The sequence below is a fragment of the Pseudoliparis swirei genome, chromosome 6 (assembly GCF_029220125.1).
Source record: "Pseudoliparis swirei isolate HS2019 ecotype Mariana Trench chromosome 6, NWPU_hadal_v1, whole genome shotgun sequence".
NCBI lineage: Eukaryota > Metazoa > Chordata > Actinopteri > Perciformes > Liparidae > Pseudoliparis > Pseudoliparis swirei.
In genome coordinates this window covers 24,537,091-24,549,219 of record NC_079393.1, presented here as the reverse complement: position 1 = coordinate 24,549,219, position 12,129 = coordinate 24,537,091, and positions in this window count along the sequence as shown.

Sequence of the window (12,129 nt, the reverse complement as noted above, 5' to 3'; positions counted from 1 at the left end):
TGGCACAAAATAAACTGCGGCTCAAATGCATTTTATGAATTTTGAGAAATAAATGTGCTTCAAGAAAGAGCGTTTGACATGCTCCAAAACCTGTGGACCTCGATGTGGATTTAACATCGATTAGATTTTTTTAGAGCTGCACTAATCCTTTTTTTGTGTAATCAATGCATCAAATGTAGTTATAATCCTGCAGAGAGTTTTGATCCGACAATGCCTATCCGTTCCCCTCTCCGGGCCCTTCTACCATCTTTTAGAGCGGGGTTTGGGTTTTTGCAGGAAGCAGGATCCGTCTTCAGTGAGAAATCCTCAATGGACAAATTGTACTTGCTTCCCATTAAGAGCCAAAAAAATGGTGGCGACTAGCTAGAGAACGCAGTGGAGCAGCTGGAGGGTCAGATATTTCCCTCAGGAGTTGGTGGAGACCAAAAACGGAGCTAAAAGGAAGTGAATATTGAATGAATGCTCATGTTCTTCTGTGTCTGCTGGATGTGTAAATAGGCAACTATTTTCTAACATCTACCGTAACATCTACACGGTGATAGTATGACGACGTTCCCCTGCACACAAGTGACCCCTTCAGAAACGTTTCTTCATTCAGAATATCTCACTATGAAGCAAGGAATGTGTGTGTGTTTGTGTGTGTGTGTGTGTGTGTGTGTGTGTGTGTGTGTGTGTGTGTGTGTGTGTTCTTCTATCTCGAGATACACTCGGTGGGTGTCTTGCGGGGGACCCATGGAGTGCATTGTCCAATTTGGACCAACATTACCACGCTTTAAATACAAAAAGGATGCCGATGGCGTTCCGTGCAGCGGCGGGGGCGGGGCTTCAGACCGAGTGGAGCAACGAGCCTTTCCAGGCAGCGGCTCATTGACGATACAACTGAAGTCTTGCTCACTTCCCGAAAGAGATGAAACTCAATTGGTCTTCTTGCTCTGATTTAGCTTTTTAACTCTACACTTTATGGATTTTGACTTTGTTTCTTTTGCTTTGTGTTGATTACTTTTCATGATTTATATTATCTTCAATGTTTTATTTGTACAAACACTGTACTCGTGTTATTTGCCCTAAGTTTCTTTTTAGGACAAGTATATGTCATTAGAAACAATAAAACGTGGTTGATCATGGTGTCCCTCATTCAATATTCATTAGCTCTAAGAAAATTAACATGTGTGTGGATAACTATTATTATCAATATGTTTGAAAGGAGTAATAAAAAGGATCAATGGAGGGATGAGTGAATGTGTGGATTGTTGGAAGGACTGCAACCATATGCATAGAGGTTAGCAGTGTTTTCTCCTCCGACAGCTAGCCACCTGCTCTGGCTGAGAGCAACATATGCGACTCCACCATCAGACCTCTGTAGGAACGCTAGGACAGAAGAACCTCCACTGAGAACAAATATGGACTGGATGGAGATGGTCGGGGGAACACACAACGTGTGGATTAAAGTTGGATGAATGTGGATCAGGCCATTACTGACCTGCTTTATCTATTTGGACCAAAACACACGGCGAGTTCTGTGTGTGAACACTCCGCTTATCATAGATTATGAGAATTATTACAAAGCGCTGCTGGCCATTTACAAGCCTTTAGGCTAGTGTCTTCTTTTTTTTTATTGACCGATGTGCTCTGTCAAGCTGGCATTGTGCCCACTGGAGCTCTGCCACATATCTGTAAATGCCAACACAACTCTGTAAAGCCTCGCCAGGTCACTGCCAGATTTTGGACCTTTCAGATTACAAATGCCCAGGGGCCTGTGATTATATCACGGTCAACATCTATGATCCATAGCCATGGCTTTGCCCTGCTTGGCGGTAATGTATGTGCCAAGCAGAGTTGATCCATGCTGCCACCCTGACTGTGAGCAGGACAGGTGGTTAGGAAGTGTGAGGATGGTGCGTAGCCAGCTGCTCCTCAGCTCAGTCAGGAGGGGGAGTCTGGTTGGCTGAATCTGCCAACTAGCCAACGGGTGGAAAGTTTTCATTAAAGTAATCATAAAACAGGCCAGATATATACATAAATAATACACGTCTTAGTAGTCTTAGAGCCAAGGTTCGTTACCAGGCTGTCGAGAGTCTCATTTACAAGGTTTGGCTGCAGTCCAGAAGACACATGATCCATAATAATGAAGACGCAGTAGTTTGTCCTCATTAGTCAGAGAAAGGTATAGTGGTGCTGGCAGACATTGCTCCGGCCTCCGAGTGTGGTGAAGCAAAAGAACACACTGTGCCGAAATGCTGAGCAAACTAACAATTCAAAATAGTTTTTCAACAACCCATTCATAAAATGATTGAGATTGGTGTGAAAATAACGTCCAGTGCTGCATGCGGTGTCGGAGTCTTTCACATGGTACAATTGCCAATTAAAAAGTCATTTGTAAGATCTTTGGCCGCACAAGACAAATAATGGACTTTGAATTATGACCAAAACGCCCGACGCTCAGTGGTTAATTATTAGTGTGTGAACTGGCAGAGGCTGCCTACACCGTGTATGATTTAATATCGAGGTAATTTCCGAAGATAGGATTCTTTTTACAGTGCCAATGTGTTTAAATGTCTATATTTTCCCTTCAAAAGAAAGCCTCAGTGGTTAGAGTGGGAGTTTTGGTAACAAGTCAAAGCGAGGATGGTCCCAAGCCAGTAGGCTTAGTGGTGATGCTGTCCAACAGGATGGACATGGAACCATTTCCTGGAACTATTCGGGGCATCCATCTGTCTGTGTGAAGGCAAGGACAGGAAGCAATGTGGATGGATCGTCAAATGGATGGATGGGCAGGTAAACAGATCAACAGAGGATAATCAGAGGTCTACATCTCTCTAGGATTTCGTGAATTTTCATATTTGTCATTTGTCAATGGGTTTTTTGATTGTTTTTTAAAATACGTCAGTGAATGCTCCACTTCTGAGCTTTGAAGCTTTTACGTGTCCGCCTGTACAGCCTCGTTGTTCATACTCGTGTAGGTTGTTTCGAGTCTAATGTTAGCTTATAACTTCTGTCACGCTTCTGAATCATAAAAGTGGTGTTCATTAGAACTAAAACATGTAAATATCATCAACTTGTGTTTACCACAAGATGGGAAGAATACCATCGTTTTTTTTGTCGAGGGAACCGGCACCATGATAACTTCCTGGTTGACGTCGCCCACCGTGCATCGGCAGGTGCGCTATATAGACTTCAATGAGTCAAATTTGATTGGCTCCATCTGCGTGGAAAATTCTGGAGGACTGGAAGGACTATTCATGAATCTGGTGGATCTACAATAACAGAGGCTTCATCCTTTCAATCCACTAATCTGATATAATCATCAACAACAAAATAAGTTTAAGAAAAATACTGAAAAAAATAAAGATATTTTTCTGTAATATTTGAGATGTTTTTTTAAAATTCAGCAGAGAAAGTAGTCAATAGTGAAGCCTAGAACATTAAGATTGCAGCGTTCATGCTGAAACCCGACTCTAGCTCAGAGGATTCTTCTGCTCACCATTCATCATCCTTGACTTGACGGCATTCCTCTTGGGGCGTCGCTTGGGAGCTGCTTTGAACTTTGAACTTGCCTCAGCACTTCTGGTCTGATGTTGCCCTGACTTGATATTAGAATTATGATACTTAGCCTCACGTTGAGCTCAGTGGAACGCAAATGCAGATCAAACACTTTGTATACGGCTGTTAACATGGTTATAATGTGTGGGTGCTATTAACTCCTAACAATAAAATAGAGGCTGTCCCCACCCTAAATAAACAACACATCGGTGATTTGTAAGCAGCTTATTATTACCCATATTTATGTTTATTGTAAGGGGGAAACTCCGTTGGAATTATGACAGGAGCAAAGGAGTCTGTGGGGTGGTATAAAGAGTGGTCTGCATAGGGAGGAGATTGGGCCGAATGACTTTGACCCTGTTTGTCTACGGCGTGAAACCAAAAGTCAACGTTGTTTTTACGTTGGTTCAGTGCCTTGCCAATGGGCAACATTTCTACTATGCACATAATGGACGGCAAAGAACGAGGAATGGCTGATTAAATGAGGGGTTATCTATACGATATCTCCTCATTTCACTTGATTTAGTAAAGTATGGTCCTTTAGAGTCAAACAGACCATTAAAGCAGGGAATACTTTAGGGCAGGGCTTACTGTGATTGACAGATAGTTGCCGCTATCAGAGTCGTGTACGCCGTCTCTACGTCATTCCTCTGCATTCCAAATATGGTAACTTCCATTTACCTCACGCAAAAAAGGCAAGATGGCGAAGCTCGAGACTTCTTATCGACGGTCCACAAACAATGGGTGACGTCACGATGCCTACGTCCACAGTCCATGGTCGTTTTCAGAAAATATCACACTATAAAAACTGCATTTTTTGTGTAAAAAGTGAAAAACGTCAGAAGGCAAGCGGTACAACGCCACTGCCCATCGTTTAAGAGATTACATCTCCAGCCTGATCTTGAGTGCACAGCTGATGTTTGTTTACATGCTTGCTGTTTAAATATGGAGTCCCGATATGGTTGTTGTTGTTGAACTATGACTCATTCATGAAATGAACTTTTACCTCACGTTGAAGTTGGTTTAGGGGAAACAACCTGTTTGTGGTTTACGTTCAAAGTTACAGAGTTTAATGAACATTTCCTTTGAGCTCAACTGACAAGAATAGAAATGAAAAACCTCATACTCCAGTATGTTCATTTGCATAAATATTACTGACACTGAGGGGAATGTTTCTGAATAATTGTACTTTCATACTGTGAAAGTGAAGATTGCAATCTTTAAAACTCATTCAGTTTTAAAGTTATTTAATAAAGTTATCCTGCAGCTCCTGTACGTGAGATTGAGTTGTGTGTGTGTGTGTGTGTGTGTGCGTGTGTGTGTGTGTGTATGTGTGTATATATTCATGCGTGTGTGCGTGGTTTTTTTGGACTAGCATGAAGAGGAAGGGTTGGTGGAACACAAAAGTCACAGAATGTCGAGCCGAAATGCCATTTTTCACAGCTGTTTAATTAGACATTAGCATTCTGGGTCAACCAGTGGCCGCACATTGAAGAATCGCTGTGTCATGCTCTGTGTGGTGCAGTCTGTACCGATACCTCATCAGTCGCGCATAGCAATGAGGAATAATCGCTTCTTCTTTTGCCTCTCTAGCTTCGGACACGTTTCATGCAGTTGACGAAAAATAAGAATCCGGGAACTTTTTTCAAACCGTTCATGTTCCATTTTTTTACTTTTAGACGCTGATAGTGTAACAACAACAACGCTCCTCCCAATCAAAGAGGAAGAGAAGAAAAAGAGCCATCATTTCCATCTCATACACACATCCACTGGCAGAAAACGTACTGAAGTTGCCCTTGTGGAGATATTTTATTTCCTGTATGCATGTTAAGATTGATAACATTGTATGTAATATTGTAGCAGTTTATGAGGGGTCTCAAAACAATGTATTAGTATATATTTACAGCTTTGTTATAGAATTACACATGCTGATTTTCTTAAATGAACTCTGTGTGACTGGACACATTCTAGTCGAACGGGTGTAGCTGGTTGGCCAGTGGGGTCAACTCTCTTCCATATATGACCAATGTCTTCCATTTCTATATTCTGACTATCTCCATATATGATGAATGTCTTCCATTTCTATATTCTGACTATCTCCATATATGATCAGTGTCTTCCATGTCTATATTCTGACCATCTCCATATGACCAAAGCCTATGACCAGAAACAAAGATATGCATGCTTCTGCTTGCTGATTCTCCGCAGTCCTCCACAGGGATGCTGTCACCGGGGCAACCGTCGCCGCGGACAGCGGGAGGAAAGAGGGATCGGCGTGTTCTGTGTCTGCTGGATGCAGTTTCATCAGTGACCTGCATTTTGCACAGCTTATTCTAAGAGGCGTCGGCGTTCAGACATTATTTTTAACAGGCGGGATGAAAACGTATACGAGGGATTAACACACTGTTGCAAGAGCACAAAGATAAACAGGGCCCATAAATTGTTTATTAATCATAATAAAATGATGATCGCTGGGGGATTGCGAGCGTGATTTGACTCAACAGAAACACAAAAACGTTTTAATGTATTCCTCAAAGAGAATAATTGATTATATTGTGGCTATAGAATTCATGAGTGGGGTCAGTGGTGATGAAAACAAAGGTAATACCAGTTTCAGCTGTAAAATATTAAATGTTTTTTATATATTTTAAATATTTAGACCTCGGGCTGCTGTATTTCAAATATCTCACACTCTTTCATGTGTAGAAACCAGTAGGCAAGCTACTGAGCGACCCACATAAAAAAATAAAATGCCTCCATGTTATGAATAGCAAGCCACCATCACGCACATAGGTTCAGACACGTCAATGTGAGAGAATCTTCAATATTAACAGTAAGTTTTCAGCATTTGAGGCGTGGACTTTAAATGCTGTGCTGTGGTGAAGAAGATGAGCAGTATAACAAAACAGATGGTCCACTATCCACACATTACCGACTTAAGATACATTTTAAGTTGTTGAAGAAGATAAAAAAGGTAAAATTTTACTTAGTTTTTGAGGAATTGAGATACTAGAATAATGAGGATGAGACGTAAAAGAATAAAATAGAATAAAGGAGAATAAAACGTTGTTGCATAATAAAATTATTTGTATTTTCTATTTGAACAGAAAGTTGTCTGTTTCCAGTGACTGTAACAGCAACATTTAAATATCAGTATAATGCTGTCCCAGGACCTCACATCGGATCAGGAAAAACTGTCTGTAACCTGGCAACTGTTCCTGTCGAGCCCTGCAAGGCGGAGTTAGTCCCAAAGTTACCGACAACTTCCTCCCAGGCTCGTTTTAAGGTGGACTGATCTTTAAGTCTTTTTTTTCTTCAAATGTCATATTCTTTTTTATATATTTTGTTATCATTATATTTATAATGTTTGGATTATTATATATGTTTTATATATTATAATAAATATCTACATATATATATATATATATATTTCTTTTTTTTCTTTTTCTTTTTTTTCAAATGAGCTTCACAAAGACAATTAAAGAGACCTAAACTATACCGGCTCTTTATGTCATGGGACATGCATGAGATCAGAACGACTGTTGCATGTATGTGTGGATCTTCTCATGCAGACGGAATGACACGTGTCAGCATACAGATATGAATTAATAAATGCGACACTCAGACGCAAACTGCAGTCGAAGTGATTCAGGTGTATTTGAGGTCGGTAGTCGAAATAAACACCCGTGTCAAACAGCTGGTGGCAGATTATCATTACACTGCATTCCAGAAATGTCGGAAAGTTGTCAGAAAAGCAATAATAATTTCGCCCTGTCGGCTGCTTAAAAAAGTCCAGGCGCCAGTGAGCAAACTAATGCAGGACGGTCTGTTGGGGTGTGTACTATTGCTTGGTTGTGGTATCTAGCTGCCTGGCAGACGGCCTCTGGACTGCGTTACTTCTTATTAGGCATCCAGCAGTGTCTGACAATATACAGGCCGCTGGCTGTGCTACCTGCTCCTGAGGCTTTAACATGTCCTCCTGGTGGCCATTAGACTTGCTTCCTCTCCGGAGTCTTTGTGACTTCACGTCTCATCGAGTCCATTGGACCTGGCTAGGTCTGATGCCTCCTGTCATGGCCCTGCGGATGTGCCCCCCCCCCCCCAACCCCACCTCCTCTCTACCCCCATCTGTCTCATGGATTGTGGAGGTCTGGATCGTGGTCCATGCCTACTACCAACTATTCATACACTCTGTCATACTCATTGAATGTGTTGTTACTCTGTAATGATTCCTTCTGGTCACATGACATCTATTGTTCTGTCCATCCTGGAGACGGATCCTCCTCTGTTGCTCTCCTGAAGGTCTCTTCACTTTTTTCCCCGTGAAATTATTTTTTATATTTCATGGGAGTTTTTCCTGATCTGATGTGAGGTCAAAGGTCAGGGATGTCGTATGTGTACAGATTGTAAAGCCCTCTAAATGCAAATGTGTAATTTGTGATATTAGGCTATACAAAATAAACTGAATTGATTTGAATAGACTGAGCGCATAGTTCAGAAACCTGTAGTTACTGTAGTAAGTTAGGGGGGGGGGCACTGTTGTGGTGCAGTGTGTGTTGGATCACCGCGGAGAGAGACAAGGTCACATGTTGCTGTTCCTGATCCTATTCAAGGCCGATGATAATAGGCAGAACTGATGGCATCAAGAAGGCTGGTATTCATGTTTCATTTACTTGTTCAGGATTCACATCCACAATGAATGTCCTCGTTGTTACGTTAGTGAAAGTGAGACTAGCAAGACAGCCACCGCTGTGGACATCAGCAGTTGTCATTATAGGATAATTGAGACTTCAATTTTCCGGAATTCTCTTTATGTAGTTGCTCCGGGAGTTTCGGATCTTTAGTTAGCGGAGCTGAATCAGGCGGCAGCCTCCGGTTCTGCTGAGTAAAGCCAATGCTGAAGTTCCTTAAACCTGCATTCTCTCGACTGGCCAGCAGAAAAGAAGTCACGTTGTATAGAAGTCTATGAGAAAACTACTTCTCTCATGATTTATTACGTTGGTAATAAACATTGTAAACATGAGTTTATGGTTTCAATCTTCTTCAATACGGCATGATGTTCATTTAGTGAATTATGGTCTATTTAGAGTCCAATAGAACAATAAAGTACGGAAAACTTTAGGGCGGGGCTTACTGTGATTGACAGGTCGAAGCTACAGTGACTCACTATCTCCTCTCGTGGTATTACAAGACATGTTGGGGTCGGAGGCTAGCTGACTTAGCATGTAGATATCTCTACGATGCAACACATAGACGCCATTGACACAATGATTTTTCTTGAAGGTGGAATTCTGTGCCACCTCATTGAGACAATTATGATTGTCACGTGTGAAGAACTTCAACCTTCTTAGATAAAGTGTCACGATATTAGATCGGTCTAATGACTTCTGCGCCACAGGAAACAGCATGGAATTAAATCTTCTGGCCAGTAATACACAATTAGGACAAACTGATTGCAATTGTTGTCATAGATTGTTGTCAAATGGATGATGATAAACGATAAACCGGAGCAGCTGAGAACAACTGCAATGTCGAGGATGTTTGATGAGTCATGTTTTGTACACAACACAGACACACAATAACATCAGTGAGGAAATAGGTATGCATCCGTGCAACAATTAAGACAAAACACACACACACACACACACACATACACACACAGGCAACTGCAGGCAGCGCAGCACCTCATCTGTGCTGCTCCGTCGCTGGGTCTCGTGTGACTGGCTAGACACAGTCATGTGACAGCTCCGGGACGCTCGCGGGTCAGCACAGTCGAGCATGAACAGAACTGGGAAGACTTCCTGGGCTACTGCAATGCACACCTCAATTGACCCGTGCACTTCCAACACACACACACAAGCCAGTTGCAGAAGAAGACTTGGGCGCTCAGACAGACTCACGTTTTCACTCTGTGATTAAAATAGACCTCTATACTGTTACACACACACACACGCTCAATCTCCACTTGCTCCCCTCACACTCAGATGTAGAAGAAGAAGAAAAAACACCACTCTGTCTCTGTTTTTCTTTATGTGTATCTCTCTCTCACACACACACACACACACACACACACACACACACACACACACATTCAAACATGTTTCAGGTTGTGTCGGAAATCTGAAATCCTTCTGAAAAAGCATTTGGGAGCCTCTCATGTTGCAGCCTCTCAGGGGACCAAAGAGATGAGATACAGAGAGGGTAGGGGGTGTGGAAAAGATCACAAGGCAAATCCAGGTGTCTCAAGAAGCCGATTGATGCAAAAGGCAGCAGCAACAACAGCAACAATTCTGGGAAGCTACATGGAAGGCAGGAAGCTTGATTTCAACATATTTGATAGCAACAAGACGAGCTCAGATGTTGACCTCTGATACACGGCTCCAACCGCATTGAGAGCGCCGCAGGTGGCTCCACCATACATCCGCGTTATGTATATTCAAATATGTGATCATGAGCTGGCAGTTGTCTTGCGAAGTGTGTACTCTTACAACTAAGAAGTCATTTTCATTTGGATATCAAACACAAGGTTTCTCAATTTTAAACAGCACGTAATATTGAAACTCGTTACCCGGAGTGGTTAGAAAGAGATATAAGTTTTTAAAACGCTATATTTATACATAAAAAACCTGTGAAGCTAATGTTAGCATAGAGTATTTTAGCATATCAATACGGTGGCGCTTCTATGCTCTGCTAGCTGCTTAAGGTATACTGAATGTTTTACACATGCTGCTTTTACTTTATAAATATTGTACATGTGAATAAAGACCAACCCGGCTTCACAGGAACAATGCTGCTACTGTAGGGGACTCTGTTGGGAGCACATCATTCACAAGACTAGTAGGGTGGTGTGCAGGATACGTGACCGGGTCCCTTTAAGAGCTGGGAGCGTAACCAGGGCAACGGGGTGGCGTTGAGGGGTTTAAAGGTCACGAGGTGTCAGTGTCAAAGGTGAAATGTTTTGTGTGAGGAAATAAACGGCCACAGAGGTGTGCAGCCAAAGAAAGTGACTTTGTCCATATGGTTCATTCCCGCGCTCCTACACTACTTAATTTCATGGTCTTCCATCTCGATCACTGGGTGATGTGATCACTAGGCTTCTATCTTTATCTTTATCTAACTTGTGTACACTGCTGGATCAGGTAAACCTTTCTGTCTGCTTCTCTCTGAAGTCAACCTTTTGTTTCCCCCAAAAATGTGATAATATCTCTTCATGGATTGCAGTTATACTGTGGGCTCCATCCTAATTAGCCATGAGATGATGTTATCCTTTTTTAAACATATATATCTCTCTCACTGACATCACTGGGTCCCTTTGCTGACTTGATGATGATCTATATTTGTGCTATTGTTCCACAATGATTTACGATTCTCATAATTAGGGCCTACTTTAAATAAAATAAAATGATTGTACTCAAAACCTCCTGTGTAGGTTTCTTCAGGCCCACATTTTGCCACAATGACTGGCACACAGACGCAGGCTGGTAAAAATACAGCTATAACTTTCAGCTATGAAAAGTCATTGCAAATCAATATGTGAACCTGGATATCGTGCATAAAGCTGGCGAGCGGGTAGACCAAGATAAAAAGGTTGCGAGAATTCTGGATTTCTGTTTTTTATACAGTCTGAGAGCAAGCAAAAATCGGAATTAAATATTTTATGAAGCAGTTGCCTTTTACTTTTACCGGTCCTGGTATCTTAAAAAGCGGGGCTGGATGCACTTGGAAGAAGCAAAAACAAGATTACTTATACTATATATTTATTCAAATGGAGCTGCGGCCCGTGGAGCAGGCAGATTATGGCGCTGTCTCCCTGGATGCGGTCACACAGAGTGAGACCGGAGAGGACTTTTAGAAGAGTTATAATTTCAAGTTTTCTAAAAAAGAGAGAAAATTGTATTCACCAAATTCTTCGAACTGGATAGACGTATAAATATAGTCAGTTGTTTGTTGGAGTCGAGTGAGCATTAGCATAATCGACATTGACAAACTAGCTATCTGCTCTGCTCTATTTGTGGGCAAAAGTTACACACCACAGTCCTCCGGGTTCTTCTTTTTGGAAATCAGCAGCCGAAAACAGCAGCGTCATTGACAGGATGGGCCAACTAGGGGACCAGAACAATGACAGAATATTACTATGGCTGGTTGCAACGCATCATCGGTCATTATTCTAAAAATTACTTATACATTACGTGGCAGTAAAACAGATTTATACGAAAGAAATATGCAATCACAACATAAAGACGACATAGCACCTGTTGGAGTAAGAGGACGGATGCTAACAAAATAGAGCCCTGCTAGCATCTCTTTGAGGCTATACTTAGGTAGGGTGGTGCTTTGAGCTGAAGGCTAACATTAGCATGCTAACGCACTGATGTCAGAGGTAGCTGAAATGTTTACCTTGGTCACCATCTAAGTTTAGCATGCTAGCTAATCAGCACTGGAATCAAAGTACAGCTGAGGCAGTTGTCATATATTTTCCGAGTAAAAAACAGTGTTGACCAAAATGTTGTGTTACAGAGGAAAAGTCACCAAATCATAAGGATTCAGCTGTCCTTGAAATCAGGAATGTCTGCAGACAATGTCACAGGG